The 19,971-nt window shown below is 48.9% G+C and overlaps 1 non-coding gene across 1 annotated transcript; it reads left to right on the plus strand.

Annotated features, from left to right (window-relative positions):
• Positions 1-227: 227 nt before the first annotated feature.
• On the plus strand, positions 228-334 carry LOC119873546. The gene has a single exon (XR_005365044.1). It is a non-coding gene; the product is annotated as a U6 spliceosomal RNA (small nuclear RNA).
• The last annotated feature ends 19,637 nt before the right edge of the window (positions 335-19,971 follow it).

A 19,971-nucleotide genomic window follows, 5' to 3' on the forward strand; every position in this document is an offset into this window, starting at 1 on the left:
GAATACCTTTCATTCGCTCAGAATCAATGAGTCCTAAACTGAGCCTATCCTCTGCTCCCCAGCCTGCCCCTCCTCTCATATTTCCCTGTTTGCTGTCTGTGACCACTACACACAATTGTCCAGTTTAGAACCCTGGAAATCAATTTCAACTCCTCCCTCTTCCTCATGTTCCATATCTCCTTAGTCATTGAGTTGTTTAGCCTCTTATCAGAAATCTCCCTAACCCCATGCTCGCTTCGGCAGCACATATACTAAAATTGGAATGATACAGAGAAGATTAGCATGGCCCCTGCGCAAGGATGACATGCAAATACGTGAAGAAATCTCCTAACCCCAATCCTTGCTCTCCATCCCTACCATGACTGTCTTGGTTCAAGCCTTTAGCATTTTCCCCTTGGATTATTGCAAAATATCCCAACTACTTTTCTACTTCCAGGTACTTCCAGCTTCCATCTTCCTCTCCATGGCCACCAGCATTCTTCTTTCTAAAAACAGATCAAAAGTGCCATATTCTGCCTAAGAGCTTCCAATAGCTCCCCATTGCCAATAGAATAAAATCCAAATTTTTATTTTAGCATACGGGGCCTTTCATGGGCAATGTTGAGCTGGTCTTATCACTCCCTCTGCCACCACTTGCTCTTTGCATGCTTTGACCAGATTCCATGCTTCTCCCAATCTCTAATCATGCTGCTTCTTTCACATCCTGCCATAGCACATGCAGATCTGCTATTTGTATCCCCCCAAAAAATCCTGTTAAAATTCTAATCCCTGGGAGACCTGGGTGGCTCAGCGGTTGAGTGTCTGCCTTTGGTGCAGGTCGTGATCCCAGGGTTCTGGGATCGAGTCCTAAATCAGGCTCCCCACAGGGAGCCTGCTTCTTCCTCTGCCTATGTCTCTGCCTCTCTCTCTGTGTCTCTCACGAATGAATAAATAAATAATTTTTTTAAAAAAGATAAGAAATAGAAAAAGAGGGCAGCCCGGTGGCTCAGAGGTTTAGTGCCGCCTTTCAGCCCAGGGTGTGATCCTGGAGACCTGGGATCGAGTCTCGCGTCGGGCTCCCTGCATGGAGCCTGCTTCTCCCTCTGCCTGGGTCTCTGCCTTTCTCTCTCTCTCTCTCTCTCTCTTTGTGTGTGTTTCTCATAAATAAATAAATAAATAAATAAATAAATAAATAAATAAATAAATAAATAAATAAATAAAATCTTAAAAAAAAAGAAATAGAAAAAGATAACATCCTAATCCCCAGTTTGATAGTGTGTAGGGGTAGGGCCTTTGGGAGATGAGTAGGTTATGAGGTCAGAGCCCTCATGAATGAGATCGATGTCCTTATAAAATGAGATCCCAGAGAACTCCTTCACCCATTCTGCCATGTAAGAACATGGCAAAAAGACACAGATGGACATTTATGAACAAGGAAGTAGGCTCTTACCAGCAGTCAAAACTGCTGGCTCCTCAATCTTGAACCTCCCAGCCTCCAGAACTGTGAAATTAATTTTTGTTATTTATAAGCCACCCAGCCTATAGTATTTTTGTTCTAATAGCCTGAATGGACTAAGATGGGGTCCTTGTCCAAAACAGTATCCCTTGCTTCCACTACACACATCATGGCTCCCTCCACCCAGAGGTAGAGGAGTTGCCCCTTTAATGCACCAGGGATCTGGGAATCCCTGCTCTCAGCCCTCTCCTGCCAGCTGACTTGGTGCTGCCCTTCTGGAGGCCCTTCCTTCCAACAAGGGTCAGGCCCTGGGAGACTTGGGGTGGAGGCCTGAGGGTGTGTCCTCGGCCTCTGGCAGGAGGCCCACCCAGCAGGGCACCCTGTCCCCAGCAGGAGGGAGAGGTCACTGAGGTTTCTCTCCATTCTCAGCCCCTCCTCCCTCTGCACCTCCCACCCCATCCAGCCCCTGACCACACACACAGCCTGCGGAGGCCTCTCCCTGAAGTCACTGGCTATCCCTTTAAAAGTAGAAAGAATCCCCAAAGCAAACTCCAAATGTTTTACCTCCCCATCGTCCCACAGCCCCACCAGCCTGTCCCTGTTTGGAGCAAAGACAGACCTAGCAAGCACAGAAAATGACATCATCGGATGTTGGTTAGAGACCTTCACACCAGAAGGGGAGCTGGTCTGTGGAGGGGGCCAAAGAGTAGGACCTTAGCTGACCCATCACCCTGCCTGCATTCCGGCTTCTTTCTCCCCAGCCCTTCGGGCCTCCAAAGCTTTAGCTGCACAGGAAGATCCTGTCTTCCTTCAAGCAGGCGGAATGTTCGCCTCTGCTATTAACAGAACATCCGGTAACATTTTAATTGAAAACTGAACTCTAATTATTCCACCTGCTGACCAGGAATGCAAGCAAAGCCAAGGCCAACTGGGATGCAGTAAACAGATCCACTTATGAAAAGATAGGAGAGAGAGGCAAAGGCTGAGGATCAAGGAACCAGGGAAGCCCAAGCATCGTGTCTCTGCCTCCCCGGAGACCCCACTCTGGTACCCTGAGAGCTCACCTCCTCCAAAAACCCCCCAAACACACATACATCCTCCCCCTTCCATGCTGTTCCCAGTCCTATACTGGCTCAACAATTCCTATTTCTTGCTCAAAGCAGACTTGCAGTCAGCAGATCTGAATAGTGTGAACCCAGAAGATGACCTGAGACTGTCCCCTCTGAGTGGCACTCCGCTTCCCACAGGCATGCGGCACAGTGTAGAAGAGCCTGGGAAGCCACAAGGCGCAAGCATGGTGATAGTCATTTACTGGAATATTTGGCAGGGAGAACCTTTGTTCTCACATCATATCAACGCAGATAGATTATGAGGAAGAAGGCAAGATTTGCATGAATTTTTTTAAAGATTTTATTTATTTTAAAAAATATATTTTATTTATTTATTCATGAGAGACACACAGAGAGAGGGGCAGAGACACAGGCAGAGGGAGAAGCAGGCTCCCCACAGGAAGCTGAATGTGGGACTCAATCCTGGGACTCCAGGATCGCACCCTGGGCCAAAGGTAGGCACTAAACCACTGAGCCACTCAGGGGTCCCATGAATTTTTTTTTTAAGATTTTATTTATTTATTCATGAGAGACACACAGAGAGAGGCAAAGACATAGGCAAAGGGAGAAGCAGAACTCTTCTGCAGGGAACCCGATGGAGGACTCGATCCCAGAACCCTGGGATCACGACCAGAGCCAAAGGCAGTCCCTCAACCACTGAGCCACTCAGGTGCCTGATTTGCATGAGTTTTTAAAATACTGCCTTCAACATCACGTTGCCGGAAATATAACATGGTGCCCACAATTAGATCTTGGTACAGAGAAAGGACATGAATGGAAACACCAGAGGAAGACAAGTAAACACTGGAGTTTAATTGTTGGTAAGGCACCAGGGTTAACGTCTCAGTTTTGATGAAAGTAACATGGTTCTATAGGATGTTCACATGGGAACTCTGTGCTATTATTGCAACTTTCTTATTAATCTAAAATTATTCCAAAACAGAAAATTTAGTTAAAAAAAATTTTTAAACCTGTGATGGCTTCTGGCTTCCTTCCCCCGCCCCCGACCCCCCAAACTCCAGGCCTCACAAGTTCACTATTGGCTTCATCAGGGAGCCTTGGGTGGTAACCGCTAGGAGCCTCACAAGGATAAGCTAGGACCAGAGGCAGGATGTGTGGTCATGGGCAGATCTGAGCCAGCTTGAACACAAGGGAATCAGTCTGCAGAACCACAGTCAGACCAAAGCCCTGGAATTCCAGATCATTCCAGATCTACAGGTCATTTGTTCACTTAGTAAGTATTTATCATAGCACGCGCCAAGGGTCGTACTAGGCTGCTGTGAGAAGGCGAACGTAGGGGGAAGAGGGCCACGGGTACAAAGATGAGTAAGACCTAGAGAAGTACAGTCTCCTCCCCTGAGGAAGCTGTGAGGGAAACAGATGTGCTCCCCACACGGTGACAATACCTGGCAGTGACTGGCCTATGGGGATGTGCCTACTGGGGTGACCAAGGAAGGCTTCGCAGAGGAGGTGGTATAAGCTCTCACGACTACAGCTGGGTTGCTCCCTGTGACCCACAGCTAGCCACAGCCAACCCTCTGGCTCAAAGCCGCAGGAAGGAGCTGAGAAACAGGAGGGCCATGCTCTCTGCAAATAGCAAGTGCTGTCAGCACCATAAAGTCATCATCACCATCATCATCATCATCACCATCAGACTCTGAGGGCCCAGCAGGAGGCCCAGGCCCGCAAAGGGAGCCCCTGGTGGGGGACAACAGGCGTGGAGGAGCCCGCAGCCCTGGGCCCCAGCTGTTTCCCATACCCGCAGCTAGCGGGGCCACTCTGAGGTGGGCAGGGGCGTGTTGACACAGCTGGGAAGACAGGCCCCGTCTGCCTCATTAATCACTTCTGCACAGGAGCTCGAGGGAGGGGCACCCCAGGGGCTCAGGCTCACCCGGGGCTCCCCGAGGGCGGGGTGGGGGCAGTTGCTGGCCTCCGGCCCAGAGCCAGGGGAAGGCCTAAAGAGGCCAGGATGGCACTGATCGAAGCTGCCAGGCCCTAGGGACCCCCGCAGGCCAGGGGATTTCCCAGCCAGGATGTTTGTCCGAAGAGCCAGCGGCAGTCTTCCTGCCCGGAGGTTAAAAACCGCTTCCAGCCTGCGGCTGGTAACCCCCTAACAGGCAGGTCCCAGGAGAAGCATATTTTTTTTTTCTTTCTCATTTGGCCAAGCCAGTGTCAGCTGCTTGCCAGGCGGTTCCTGACCCTCCCTAAACCCCATCCAGGGTGTGTGTGTGTGTGTGTGTGTGTGCACGCTCACATGTATCAGAGGATACTCTGAAACCATCAATGGTCACCAGGCTTTGCTGAGAATAGAGAGAAGATCCATTCGAACCATAGACTGTTTAACTCGACCAGGGAGAGGATGGGAGGCCGTGGAACTGCTTCTTCGTCCTCTGCTCATCATTCGTTCTGCGAACACTCACAGAGCATCTACCACGGGCCTGGCATGATTTGAGCTGCCTGGGAGACAGCAGAAAGCAGAGAGAAGGTTCTGTTCTCCTGCAACTCACCTTCTAGAGAGAGCGGCAGAGAATAGGAAAGCAGTATGTTCACTGGAGTGGTCAGGAAAGCCAAAGCCCTCGGCCCAGACCCAGTTCCCAGAACTACACACCCTGGGCACCCTCTTCCTCAGTCCCTCAGAGAGGCCCGGGGCTGGACTGGCAGCTGGGGGCACGAAGGCCTGTGTCATCTGGACTCCCCCAAGGCCTGCTCAGAAGGGGGAAGGAAGGACTAGCATCTCCCTCTAGTTTAACCCTAAATGGTCTGGACTAGCAGGTGGCCACGGAGCAGGGGTCTCTGCCCTCCTTCCCCGCCCTGGGAGCTAAAGGTCTGTGCCCTCTGCCTCCCTTCTCCACTCCACACTCCTTTCTCTCCTTTTTCTTGTTCCCTCCTATTCTTCCATTCTTTCTCTGCCTCTCTTCCTTCTCCTCCATCCCCGCTACTCTCTCACCTCCCCCCTCCCCTTCTTCCTGTCTCACATTTTCCTGCCCAGGAATCAGACCCCAGACAGTACCTAGGAAGTCTGCGGCCTTGCCTAATAGAACCGTAATAGTCCTCAGGGAGGCGCGATAATGACATCCTCCTTAAATAAAAGGACTTAATGGAGATTTCCCAAATTTGAAAACCACATTTCCACTAGCAACCAATTCGGCAAGTGACTGCTCTGGAAAGGAAGCTACAGTGAGGAGGGGGCAAGGTAGGAGGAGGGAAGGAGTCTGTGTAAAGAACGTTCTGCTCAGTGACTTGCCCTGGCAGCACAAAACCCCTGGCCCAAGGACACAGATCATAAGGGTGAGCCATCTCAGTCCTCCCTCACCCTACTGGGCCAGCCCAGAAAAAGCTGAAACTCAGAATCTGGAAATCCTGTGTGACCTGGGTGAGTTACCATTCCTCTCTGAGCCTCAGCTTTCTCAGCTTGAGTTGCCTTGTACTCATCATCTCTCAATATCACCTGAAGAAGGTCAGGCCATTAGCATTTACCTAGCTCCTAATGGAGCAGAAGCCAGATGTACTGCAGGCCAAGCCTTCACACAGACAGACCAGAGTCCTTCTAATCCTGTAAAAGAGCAGGTAAACCAGAGCTAAGCCACCCATTCACCCCCGATTTAAGAAAATACCAGACTATTGCATGGAGAGAGGAGGGGAAAAAATGGTTTTCTCATTGTTTCTCACTGGATAGGAATTAGCAGTAAGTGAGGTACAAAATATAGAATTAAGATCTCTGAGACTCTGGGTACCTCAGAATACAGGGATGCTAAGACTGAAAACAAGGGCTCTCAAGCCCACATAATTCCCTCCAACCCCAGTCCTGAGATGAGCAATATGATGGGAAAGCGCAGATGACAAATGGATGTTAACCAAATGAATCAAGTCTGAAGTTTTACAACAGTGATGAACCCAGCTCTGCCACTGACTTGCTCTGTGCTCTTGAAGAAGGATCTTCACCTCTCCCAGCCTCCATTTACCGAGATATAGACTCACAGGATTAGGTGATCTCGGAGAGCATTCCCATTCTAAAAATAATTTAAATTGGAGGTAAAATTCTTCTGATTTGGGGCTCTCTGCAGCGTGTGGGGTTGTGGTGTTTGCCAACACTGCCACCCAGTGGCAGGAACACACAATTCCCTCTTGAGGCCTCCATTCCTCAGCCTGGTCAAAGCCACCAAAGTTCACCGGGTCCCCTCAACCCATCTCCCCACCCACACCCCATAGCAAAGACTCATTCTTCTCAACAGTGGCTCTGTTTTAAGGTACCTGGCTCGCTCAGTCAGTAGAGCATGCAACTCTTGATCATGAGTTCAAGATCCACATTGGGCATAGAGCTCACAAAAAACAAAAACAACAACAACAAAAAAAAAAACAGTAGCTCTGTTTTGAAAAATCTCTCTCCTAGAGTCTGTAACATAGGACACTCATTGTTGCAAATATGATTCTGTCTTGGAAAAGGAAGAGGATTACCATTTCCAAGCTCCTACTATGTGCCAGTTACAATGGTGAATATGGTATACACATATTCTCTCTTGATCCTGAAAACAATGCTGTGAGGAAGATATAATTGGCCTTTGTTGTACAGATGAGGAGATTAGGGGTCCAAGAGGTAAAGATTAGAACAAGATTACCCTGAAACTGGGGCACCTGGTGGCTCAGTGAGCTAAGTGGCTGCCTTTGGTTCAGGTCATGATCCCAGAGTCCTGGGATCAAGCCCCACATCTGGCTCTCTGCTCAGGGGGGAGTCTGCTTCTCCCTCTCCCTGCCCCCAGCTGTTGTTCTCTCTCTCTCTCTCTCTCTCTCTCTCTCAAATAAATAAATAAAATCTTAAAAAGATATATATATTACCCTGAAACTCAGAGAGGAAGATCACCAGACTCCACTGCCTCACCAGGAATAATAGCTTTTTTTTTTTTTCAGGTCTCTCAGAATCCATCTTCACAAGCCTCTTAAGCTGGGGAGTTGAGAGGATCCCCGGGTGGCTCAGCGGTTCAAGTGCCTGCCTTTGCCCTGGGATGTGATCCTGGAGACCCGGGATTGAGTCCCATGTTGGGCTCCCTGCGTGGAGCTTGCTTCTCCTTCTGCCTGTGTCTCTGCCCCTCTCTCTCTCTATGTCTATCATGAATAAATAAATAAATCTTTAAAAAACAAAAAAAAAGCTGGGGAGTTGAGAGGACAAAGGATCAAGGTCTCTGAACACCCTCACCCTGCTCCTGGGATGGGAATCAATGGAATCTCACCGAAGGCTCTCAGCTCACTAGGCTGACTTGGGGCACTTTTCCTAAGAATACGAGAACCATATGACTTTCTTTCTTCATTCTCCCCCATAGGTTGATCACAGCCTCTGGGAGGTGGTAGGAAGGTTGCCACCAGTGGCGACAGAATAAATTCACAAACATGCCACAGACACATGAATTGAATTTCTGGTTCCTCCAAGTCATAGGTTCATGCCTTCTTTATGATGTGGAGGTTTCTTCCTGGCATCTCAGGGAACATTCTGAAAGTGATTCTCTTCCTGACACATTTACTGCAAACAAGACAGGCCCAATTCCAAAGTTTGTATTTTCACAGTTCCTTATCAGTTACCTCCTCGAACCCATCAGAACATCTTGTACAATCGCCACCAGTGTAACCACCCCAACCCCCGTAACAGCCAACACCCCACAAACAACATGGGTGTCATGAGGAGAGATGGATGGAGAGCTGCAGTGATGACCTTTCCCCCCAGGCTGGAGATATTTGTTTGTAATTGTCTCATCCCGTAATCTTATCTTATTCTTCTGGGCTTTCACCCAAAGGCCCTGGAAATGTACCAAACGGACCAAGACGCTGCCAGTATCTCCTCTGGAGCCCACCGACACCAGGATGCCATAAACACGATGGCTCCAGGACTTTACCTCTTCCAAAATAAGCCTGTAGGACTCAAAGATTAAACAGTAGCAATAAGAATAATAACATAAAGGATGCGTGTAGTTCACTGGATGCAGAGCTAACCAGGAAAAGGCTCTGTCTGAAAACAAATGGAAAGGGAAGAGTACAGCCAAGGTCTCACTCCATGCAACCCTCTGCCCCTAAGCCTGTCCCTAGCTAGCTCACCCCAGTTCCACGTGCCCCCCACTTTAAACTTACTCTATCACTTTCACATTTATGCACACTACATGAGCACACCCAAATGTCCTTTATCTGAGACGTTGTCACTGTCTATTGAGTGTGATACAGGGGAATCCCTGGGTGGCTCAGTGGTTTAGAGCCTGCCTTCATGCACAGGGTGTGATCCTGGAGACCAGGGATCGAGTCCCACATGGAGCTCCCTGCATGGAGCCTGCTTCTCCCTCTGCCTGTGTCTCTGCCTCTCTCTCTGTCTCTCTCTCTCTCTGCGTCTTTCATGAATAAATAAATAAATAAATAAATCTTAAAAAAAAAAGTATGATACAATGGTGAAGCTCCTTAACAGCAGCTATCACTCCATGAGATGAGCCCAGGAGCCCACATACAACCCAGTGTATGCAGTTTGGTGCTAGCAGTGTGGATCATTATGGGTCACGGGTAGGCTGTGCAGCATCTCCGGAACCAGGACACCCCGTTCTGAGAGATTCCTCTCCTACCTGTGAGTTCCTACTTTTTTCTGGGTTCAACACAGGGTTTCAGTTTCACGCTGAAACTCTGCCAGCACACCACAATGTCCCTCCTCCCCTGCCCTACTTGATCACAGGAAGCTTGGAGAGCCATGGAAAACCGTGCACAAGCCAGGGGAAGGCTTTACCTCATCACTAAACACTTTCTTGGGGATAGCTTTCTTTTGCTTGTAAACTGGAGAGGCGCGAAGCCCTGCTAATTGGCGGGGTGGTGTCAGCCAGCCCAGCAAGCTCTGATTAACTGGTGAAGTGGTGATGGTGTCGGGGTGAAGTGCTGCCCCCTGACTCCCCATGTCCAGGTCGGAGCAGCTTTTATGATTCAGGGAGCAGAGACCCACCCCTCCAGCTCTTTCCCCTGGAAGGCCAGAGAGGTGTCATCTCTAAGGGCAGCATGCCAGACAGAGCCTCAGAGCAGCATCCTCCCCACCAACTGACACACAGGCCCCCAAAGAGCCAGCAGCACCAAGAGCTCAGCATAGCATGGACTCCTCAAAACTCGCCCTTTGGGGAGACCCAGGGCCAGGCCAACCTGCAGAAGCCCCCAGCTCTGCTGCTGCCTGAATTGGGGCAGAGGCGACTCCAGCCTCCAGAGGGTTAAAAAACCCACTCTCCTCCATGGCTCTGTTCCAAAAGGTCTCCGTTAACACCAGAGGTTTCCTGATATCTCACTCACTTTAATAGATTTTTCCCATTGACGGCTCACTTTATTGACTATCACTTCCTTTTCTGCAGGGGAGCTATCTTCTGGGTCACTGATCCAACCAACTTAAAAGGGGCTGCATTGATTAGGTTTTATTGGTGGTGACTTGCACAGAGATGAGCCAGCTTGCTCCTACCTGCTAACAGCTCCTTTGTTTCCCCTCCCAGCCCCCACTTGTTCTGTTGACTTAGGAGAGGGACAGAGGGACAAAGTTGGAGCACTAGGGTAGTGAGCTTTATGCAGTAACAGGGAATTTCTGGCTGTACTGCCTCAAGATCTCTGAGGCATTAAGATAAGGATCACACACACACGCGCACACACACACAGGAATTAGTGTTAGCAAGGGCTTGAATAAAGATAGAACCAAATCCAGAAAGTCATCAGTTCATTTACTGAGCATTTACTGAGTACCTGCTATGTGTGCTAATCATAAATAATGCCTTCATAACATTTACAGGTTGCAAAACTTTTTTGGATTTATTATCTCACTTGATGCTCACCAATCTGAGCCATAAGTAAGATGATTATTACCCCTACTTCAGGGATAAAGCACCAGAGGCCAAAGAAACCTGCCCTAAATCACACAATTGGCTAGTGGCAAACTCAGAACTAAGCCTTCGGTTGTCTGACTCCAGAGTCTCCATCCTTCTATGCAAAGAGCCCAAGAGGATACCCAAAGGTATAAGGCGAAGTTAATATTTAATGTAAGTATAAGATTATTTATGTATGTGCAGTGCATGTGTCACTAACAGACAAAGTAGGGGGTGGAGCACAAAGGAACAGGACTGAAAAAGCTCCAGCAGGCATCTGGTTCAAACCCCGCAACTGACAGGTAAAGAAGAACAAGTCCCAGGGATATAGGATCATGCCCAATCCACACAATAAAGTCTTTCATTCATTCATTTTCCATGTCAGGCACTAGTGTGTGTTCTCATGAGAGCTTATGTGGTGAGCAAGTACCTGAGTGCAAAGGAAGAGCCACTCACCTGTGGTAATCCTCATTCATGTGGGGATGGCATCTATCCAGGCAGATAAGAGATGCCTTCTCTCTTCTGGGTCACTGGCCTAACCTTTTCTCCCCCCCTGCATAGGCCTTCCCACCCCAGCCTGTGGCCCCATTTGGAGCAGCCCCTCTCCAGCCAGAACCCCAAAGCACCAAATCCCCCAGTTTGATCTTGGTCCCAATCAAAATGCCCCTCCAGTGCCATCTCTCACTCTTAGCTTGTCCTGTCCTGGAATCAGACAGACCTTGTCTGGAAGGACAGCGGCTGCTACCCAGAGTCTTTCTGAAAGTAAAAGGCCAAGATGAGCAGAACAAGAATTGATCAATTAGATCCAACTGCAAAGCCACGAGTCAGGTGGGGGGGAGCACGTATTTGCATGGGTAACCATTTGAGTGACAGCCTCAGCACACAAGGGACCGTGAACGTGTTTGTGTGTCTGTGTTTGAGGCCCATGGAATTATTCCTGTCCATTCCCCTACTTGTGTGCTCATTCTGTCATTCGGGAAGTTTCTATTCCCCCAGCATCTTCTCTGTGGCAAACATTGTCCTGGGATCCGGTGATTCAGAGATGAACAGGCACTGTCTCTACCCAGGAGACATCCATGGTGGAATGCGGGAGAAAAACACATGTGCTAAGAATTAGAGCCGCGGTGGTGAGCCTCACGGTCAAGATGTTTGCAAGGGAGAGGAGACAGGGAAGTGTCTGGTAAAACACAGCCTCTGAGCAGAGTTCTGGACAAATAAGCATTCACTGAGTGGGCCAAGGGTGAAGGAGGATGTTCCAGGCGGTAGAGAGAAACATGCAGGGGCATGGTTGGTGCTCTTGGAACCAGAACAGTCAGGTTCAAGGGAGGGAGAGAGGTGGGCAGGGTTGGATGGCAGAGGGCAGGGACTGCTACGGATGGCAGGTGGGGACCAGGGAAGCTCTGCCAGCAGGGGGAACAGAAGGGGCACATTGGGTGGAAGGACAAGAATGTTATTCCTCAAATCTGGCCAACAAGATCAGCTCTTTTTACAGAAAGATCCCAACGACAGGCCGTTATGTCTGTGAAGCTCCTTCTGATGGAGAGAAGTTCTCCTCAGCTTTAGAATCACTGTGTTCAATCCTCTTCATCCCTCTCTCTCCTTCAGACCCCTATCTTGCAGAATCTGGGGTTTATTTTTTTTAATATTTTCAAATATTTTATATATTTATTCATGAGAGACACAGAGAGAGGGGCAGAGACCCAGGCAGAGGGAGAAGCAGGCTCCCTGCGGGGTGACCAACACGGGACTCAATCCTAGGACCCCGGGATCCTGTCCTGAGCCAAAGGCAGACACTCCACTACTGAGCCACCCAGGTGCCCCAGAATCTGTGTTTTACTCTCTGTGATGAAAAAATTAAGTCGTCTGAATTTAATAAATTAAACAGATTTCTGCTCCTAGGCAGGAAGCTTGGCACACTTCAGAAAGAATTCCAGCAAACCCTCCAGAAACAAATAGAGAGCTTGAGATCCACCCAAATGAGCAACAGCTAAAAGGGTCGGCCGGTTACCAGAACTCATTTTGGTCCGCATAAATCTGCAGCAATCAAGGGACGTGCCTTACAAAAACACATAAAGGCTGTTCCCCAGGGGGGCAGCAGTGGGCGCCTGCCAGGCACTCCCGCCGCAGAGATGAGTTCTAGCCCCTCCACGTATGGCACATGCCACACGCGTGTGTTCACACAGGCACCTGCTAAGTCCCAGAGCCACACTCCGAAGAGAGGACGGCTTCTGGGCCTTGTTTTAAGGTGGTGCTCACACACTCACACACACACTTCTCACACACTGACGCTCAAAAATCATGCTCACTCACACATACACACATCTCACATGTCTACCATACACACATACCGGCAATCACAGCCATGCACAGGTACACACTCACACCACATCTCTTATGCACAATCACATCCAGGTACACACATTCACACACATCTCACACGTAACAACACATACTCAACATACACACTTGCTCATACACAATCACAAACACTTGTACATACACACATCTCACACCACACATGCATGCACTCCCATACACATGCATCTCACACACACGCACCTTCTGCGCATGCATTCACAAACCACGTGACCCCGTGCACATACACACACATCTCACACCACACAGATCCTCATACACACGCTGATAAGCACAATCACACCCACTCACACATATACACAGCCACACATGCCAACACATATACACGTGCGCACATACGCTCACGCATTGTCTGTGTTCCAGGGAAACAACACTAGCACCTCATACGTCAGAGGGAAAGGTGTGTACGAGCCGGTGAACTTCCAGTCTGCTCAGTAGTATCTGTCCTCTGGATAGGGCTTGGGTAATGGGAGCATTGCCTTCCTGCTCCCACAGCTAGACTCACCAAAGCTCGTTCTTTGTCCCAAGATGCCACTGGAGCTATTTTATGTGCAGTTTATTGGAGTAGAACAGCTACACAGAAATATGCACAGATCACAAGTGTAGGTTTGATGCCTTTGCCCTAAGACCAATCTTGGATCAAGAGGCAGAACATAAAAAAAAAAAAAAAAAAGAGAGAGAGAGAGAGGCAGAACATTTCCTGATCCCAGAGGCCCCCATATCCCTTCTTCCACTAGGATAACCGCTCTCTTGACTCCTAACAGCCTAGATTAGCTTTGCCTGGTTTTGAACTTTTTTTTTCCTGGTTTTGAACTTTATATAAATGAAATCAGAAGTTCACTTTGACACTCCATCATGACAACCACATCAAGAGATCATGACAACCACATCAAGAGATTCAGGGGGCCCGTGGCTGGCCCAGTTGGTAGAGCATCTGATTCTTAATCTCAGGGTTGTGAGTTCAAGTCTCACGTTGGGCGTTGAGCCTACTTTAAATACATACATACATATGCACATACATAAAAATGTATAAGTAAAGTTTAAATAAAAATTTAAAAATTAGAGATGCCTGGTGGCTCAGCAGTTTAGTGCCTGCCTTCGGCCCAGGGTGTGATCCTGGAGACCCGGGATCGAGCCCCACTTCAGGCTCCCTGCCTGGAGCCTGCTTCTCCCTCTGCCTGTGTCTCTGCCTCTCTCTCTCTGTGTGTGTGTCTCTCATGAATAAATAAATAAAATCTGTTTTTAAAAAATTTAAAAATTAAAAAAAAATCATAACATTGATACAATAGGACAAAAGAAGATTAGGAAACAGGTATACAGAGTAGCATTTGTCAAACCACTTAAAAAAGGAATTAGGAAAGGTTTTGAAAAGTAAAAATGCAATCCACTGATGCAAGGGGTTCTTTGACCGATCAGGCAAAACTAGCTGCTCAGAGTAAAGTCAGATCTGCTGTAAGACACGGGCCCTAGATAAAAAGACACGAGGTACAACCAGATCTATCCCTCCTTGGACATTTTTCAAAATGGGTTGAAACCACTACACAGGAATGCAGACTCAGGAAATCTGGGCCAGAGTCCCAGCTCTGCCCCTAAGTCTCTGGTGACCCTGGGCAAGCCAGTTTGTCTCTCTGCACGTCTGTTTTCTCCCCTGTGCAGGAAGGGGTAAGAATAATAATAATTACACTTTCATGAGCACTTGCTGGGTGCCAAGCACTGCCCCAACCTACTTAATCTTCTAGACAAGGGGTCAGCAAACTGTGGCCCGTGGGCCAAATCTGGCCCCTCGGCTAGTGGTATACAGCCAACAAGCTAAGAACTATTCTCACATTTTTAAATGGCTTGAAAAAAAATCAAAAGGATGATATTTAGTGACACTTGAAAACTATGATATTCAAATTTTAGTGTCCATAAATAAAGTGTTATTGACATACAGCCATGCACATTCACTTACATCTATGACTGTTTCCAGAGCAGCTGTAACAAAGACCTCATGACCCACGAAGCTGAAAATATTTACTATCTGTCTCTCTATACGCAAAGCTTGCTGACCCCTACTCCAAACCACCCTCACCTTGGGCACTCTTTTTGATCGTCCCCACGTAACTGATAAGGAACCTGAGATACAGAACAGTTAAGAAAACTACCAGGGGCCCAGCTGAGAGCAGGAGGTCCAAGCTAAGTGTAGGCACCTGGCTCCAATCTACCCACTCCAGGGAGTTACCTGCCATATGCCAGACCCTTGAAGGCAGTGGGCATGATGGCATTGCTTGGCCAACAGCAGAGGAGGGGAACGTGAGATGGCTGCCTCCCTAGCCTCCTGGCAGTCATCAGTGTCTGAATCTACACACATCTCTCAGATGAAAATGCCCCAACATGCTACACATACCACATCCAGCCTAAAGACCTTCTGATTTGCGTTAACCATTCTCTGTTCTTGGCCCATTATCATAATAAGTTTTTGCAGGGCCATGCTCTTGGCCTCATTCATTCATTCATTCATTCATTCATTCTATTTTATCCCCATAGCTCAAGTCCATATGATAGTGTCTATCGTTCTGCTTGCTGCGTTCTTACAGAATGAGTCGTGTTTTTTTATGTGTCTGGTTTTTTTATTTATTTAAATGATATGTCATTTCTTCTTGTGTCTTCTTTTTCCCTTGGCAATACACTTTGCTCTCTACTCTCCTGCCCAGGTATAACATGCATAAGGTAAAATGTGTAATGGTCTTAAGTATAAAACTCGATTTTTTTTATCCATGAATATACCTGTATAATCACCATCTACACCAAAATAAGACATTTTTCCAGCTAGAAGTTTCCCTGGTTACCCTTTCCCCCATCTGCTGCCAGAGATAACCACTCTTCCAACCTCTGTCCCCACCCAGTAGTTCAGGTTGTTCTTGAACTTTATCTACATGGAATCCTTTGGTGGGTCTTCTTTCCTGTCCTTCTTTCGCTCCACTTGTCTGGGAGATACCTACCTGTGGTGTGGGTAGCAGTGGTTTGCTCTTTTTAACTGCCGTGTGGCACTTAGTTTTTAAGATCTAGCCACGCAGCTCTGTGTGCGTCCTGTCTGTTGCTTCTCACTGCTGCTCCATGGCATATCCACTTTACCTTCCCATTCTGCCAGCAAGGGACAACACGGGATGCCCCCACGACCCTCCTCTTCCACCTCCCCTTATGGAGCTGTGTGTACGCTTCCCCCAGAGGAATACCCAGGAGCAGAATTACCCAGGCCCAGGATCTGGGCGGGCTGAAACGGACAGGTTCTACCGAAGCAGAAGCTAGGAGAAGGAAGAGTGGCTGTCCTGGTCTTCCCCTGACCCCAGGCTCCCTCCCCCTTCCCTTGTAGAAAACCTTTCAGCTCCTCCTCTGTGTCCTCTTGCAGGACCCAGTTAAGCGCCTTGCTTCCTGAATGTCGCTGCCTGCGTGGCAGCCCGCACCATCCTCCTGCATTATAACAAGACGATAATCAATGAACTGCTAACTCTATTGCAATAAAGGAGCGAGCCCAACCTTATATAATTCTTTTTAATTGTTTTCTCACATTACAAGGGTTTTTTTTTTTTTTTTGCTAAACTTATTCCGCCATAAGTTATGTCGTTTAATTTCTCAAAGTGCTAATAATTTAATTGCTTCCTTCCTGCGCACAAAGTGCCTGTACTGTCTGTCCTCCCTCCCCAGCACTGAGATTATAAAACGGAGTTGGCAGGAATACCTAAGGGGGGAGTCTTTTTGGCGGTACGATTTGATGGGAAGCAGCTTTCTCAGAAGTCAGTGTGTGGGACTGGGAACCTGGCTTCGGACTTCAAAGGGGCATGGGGCCCAGCCAAGCCTGCCTGCTAGCTAGCTCCAGGGGGTTTGTGATAATCACAGGGGAGGGGAGAGGGGAAGAGCCGAGATTAGAGGGGCGGGATGAGGTAAAGGAGCACTGAACACAGAATGTTCCCGGTTCTGAGGGCTGTCAGGGAAGCTGGAATCCATCTCCAGCGAGAGGGATTTAGATCAGACCTGACACATTCCTGACAGTCAGGACCCCAAGAAGCTGACTGGACCAGGGCAGGGTGGGGAGGCGACATCTGCTAAAAAGAACCAGCATTTATTGAACGCTTACTGACAGCCTGACACTGGGTTCCCCTAGGTCATCAAATTTTGTCTTCACACCCAACTCTCTGAAGTTAGTACTATTACTAACCAGTCTTTAACAGATGAGGAAACTGAGGCAAAGAGGCATTCACTTGCTCAGGTCCTCATAGCCTGTTGGTGGCAGAGCAAGAAGAGTCGGCCTCCAAAGTCTACGCTTTCATCTGCCCCGTGGTAATGCCTCCACCGGCTGAGTGGAATGATGACATCATGGCTTATGTGGCAAGATGGGAGAGGTAGAGGCCTCTGAGGACAGGATTAGGGATGAGCTACTCTGGAAGGTTCCAACGCAGTGCTCTCCCTCTGCCCCTCTTGCCCAAGGTCTGATCCTCAGAATCGCTTTAATATCCCCCACATTTCCACACCCCCACTGCCCCGTGATGCCATGTTGTCTATAGGATATGAGGTCCTTGGGGCGCTGGGGTGGCTCAGTCAGTTAGGCATCTGCCTTCAGCTCAGGTCATGATCCCTGGGTCCTGGGATCGAGCCCCGAGTCAGGATCCTTGGTCTGCAGGGAACTTGCTTCTCCCTCTCCCTCTCCTGCCCGCCACTCCCCCTGCTTGTGCTCTCTGTGTCAAATAAATAAATAAAATCTTTAAAAAAAAAAGGATACAAGGTCCTTAACAAAGTTTCTGGAATGTTCACACTCCCCAGCCCCATCTTTAATGCCCCAAACTCCATTACCCTGGGACACAAACTTCTTTTCGGGCTTCTACTGCTTTGTCAATGCTGTTTCTTCGACCTTGAACCATTCTCCCTCCTTTCTGGATGCAATTTCACAAGGCCCAGCTCAAGGGCTGCCTCTCCATTCCCCCAGACCTCCTAGGACACTGGGGACACACTTCTCTGGGAAGAACGCCTGACCCTGCTGCTGTATTCTTGGCATGAGCTTACTCCTTTGTCTCCCCTTGCTACTTACTAGCTCTGTGACCTCAGAAACCTGATTTCTCTGAACCCCACATGTGTGATGGGCAACAAGTGAGCAGCACACATGAAATGTCTAGCCTGGCACAGGGTGAGCACCAAAAGAAAGATTGGCTGTATTTTTGGCTGTCGTGATCCATGGATTCCCATCTCCTGGCACACTACCTGTCCTGCAGTAGTTGCTTAATAAATAAATAAAATGGGTAAAATATCTAATTAATTAATTACCCCCTTACTCTCTCCCCTCCGTCCAGCCCCAGAAATGCTGCTGTGCATCCAAGTTTGGGACCCCAACGGTGGATCTCTTCACTGTTTCCATTAGCCTGGTATTTCCTCTGGGAGGGGGCAGGGCCTTCAGGGTTCCACATAAATTAACATCAAGTCCCCACTCCTCCTCTACTCCATAAACCAGGCAGCAGAGGGCATCCTGAGCCAGGAGCCACAGGCATGGGCCACTGTCCAGGATGTCCTGCCTCCAGATTTGGAGAACCCAGAGCTTTGCCGCTTTGCCACCAGCCATCCTTTCCTGTTCACTTTCCTTTCTCTGGCTCTGGTTATGATCAGCACTCTGCTTCCTTGCCCTGCTCCTCAGGATGGAGGTGTCTGGTTCAGGCTGCATATTTCCTGTTCTCCGTCTGTTGAGTCCATTCACATAAGGGAAAAAGGGCTAGATAAAATCAGAGAGGTTCTGGCTCCAATTACCATTCCTGGCTGTGTGACATTGGGTAAGTCACTCACCCTCTCTGAATCCCCAGGTTGTGGTATGATACTGATGGGTGAGACTCAGCAATGTAAAGCCACACAGAGATTATTCTGATGGTTCCCCTTCCCTGTGACAGCTGCCTGCCCTGGGAGACTGGGTAGGGCGGGGCCAGAGCTAAATACCTTGGGGTCTCCGGGGTTTGAGATACTGAGGGGACCAGAGAAGAGGGGTGGGATACAGAGCCACCACCATTACCCTGGCCTTGGAGAGGTGGGTGACTTGGAGGGCATGGACAGACACTGTCCTACCAGGGGGACCTATGTGACAAGGCACCGTAAGTGTGGCTCTGGGCTGCCACACTTCCCTGTCCAATGCATTTGCCGGAATTGGGTTTGAACAAAAGGCACAACTTCCTTCTCCGGTACTGTCTGAACAACTCCTAGAGAAGGAACATGGGGGCCCCAACATCTCAAAGCCCCCTCCTTTCTCCCCAGGGAGGACAGACATACAGATCAGTGTGGCTCTAAAGTTACTCCCTCCTCAGCTGAGTGCAGCAAAGACCAAATGGGGCCTGACACCCCAAAATATGGGTGGAGGGTCCCAGTGTGGCCCCTGAAGGACCTCCAGGAAAGGCCACTATTGAGCAGAACAGGGGGCTCAGATCCTCTTCGGGCTAGAATTGGAGATGCCCCCTCTGAGAGTGGCTCCCCACCCTCATGTTGACATATAGTTGCCTGGATTGCCTTTCATGCCTCAAACTTGAGTTATGAAAAATGTTATTATTATAACATTATGCTGCCACTCCCCACCCACCTCCCCGACCAGACAGGAAGCCTCTGGCAGGTAGAGGCTTGTTTTACATCTCCACGGACAAACCCCTTCCCCCAGCACCCACTCACTTCTTCCTTCCTTCGCTCACAAATATTTATTGGCTTCTGAAATCAGACAAGCCTGGGTTAATAGGCCGGCTCTGCCCCTTCCCAGCTGGGCGACCTCAGGCAAGTTCCCTCTCCTCACAGAGCCTGTGTGTTCCCATCTGTAATAAGCGGATAATGACAGACCCTCCTCTTCCCCTACAGAGCTTTCCCGAGGATTAAATTATTCTATACAGCATAGAGTAATGTCTGGCACCTAGTAAGCTCTCACTAAATGTGAGCTGTTTCTATTTTACTTATAACATCCCTCCCCTTAGTGGAGATTGTCGATCTTCCCTGCCAGAGGGTAAACTCAACCCACAGAAGGAACTGCATGAATGTGTGTTGAATGAACATATGAACAAATGGGGAAGGACAGGCTGACAGTACAGGTGAGAGGGTTCCAGAGAGTTGCTGCCAGCACTGCTCAAGGTGATCTGCCGGGGCTGAGCCAAACAGTGACCACTGCGGGTCCCGAGGAAGTGTCACTCAGGCACAGGGTCTTCTGCTCATCTCT

This window comes from Canis lupus, chromosome 9 (genome assembly GCF_011100685.1).
Source record: "Canis lupus familiaris isolate Mischka breed German Shepherd chromosome 9, alternate assembly UU_Cfam_GSD_1.0, whole genome shotgun sequence".
Lineage (NCBI taxonomy): Eukaryota > Metazoa > Chordata > Mammalia > Carnivora > Canidae > Canis > Canis lupus.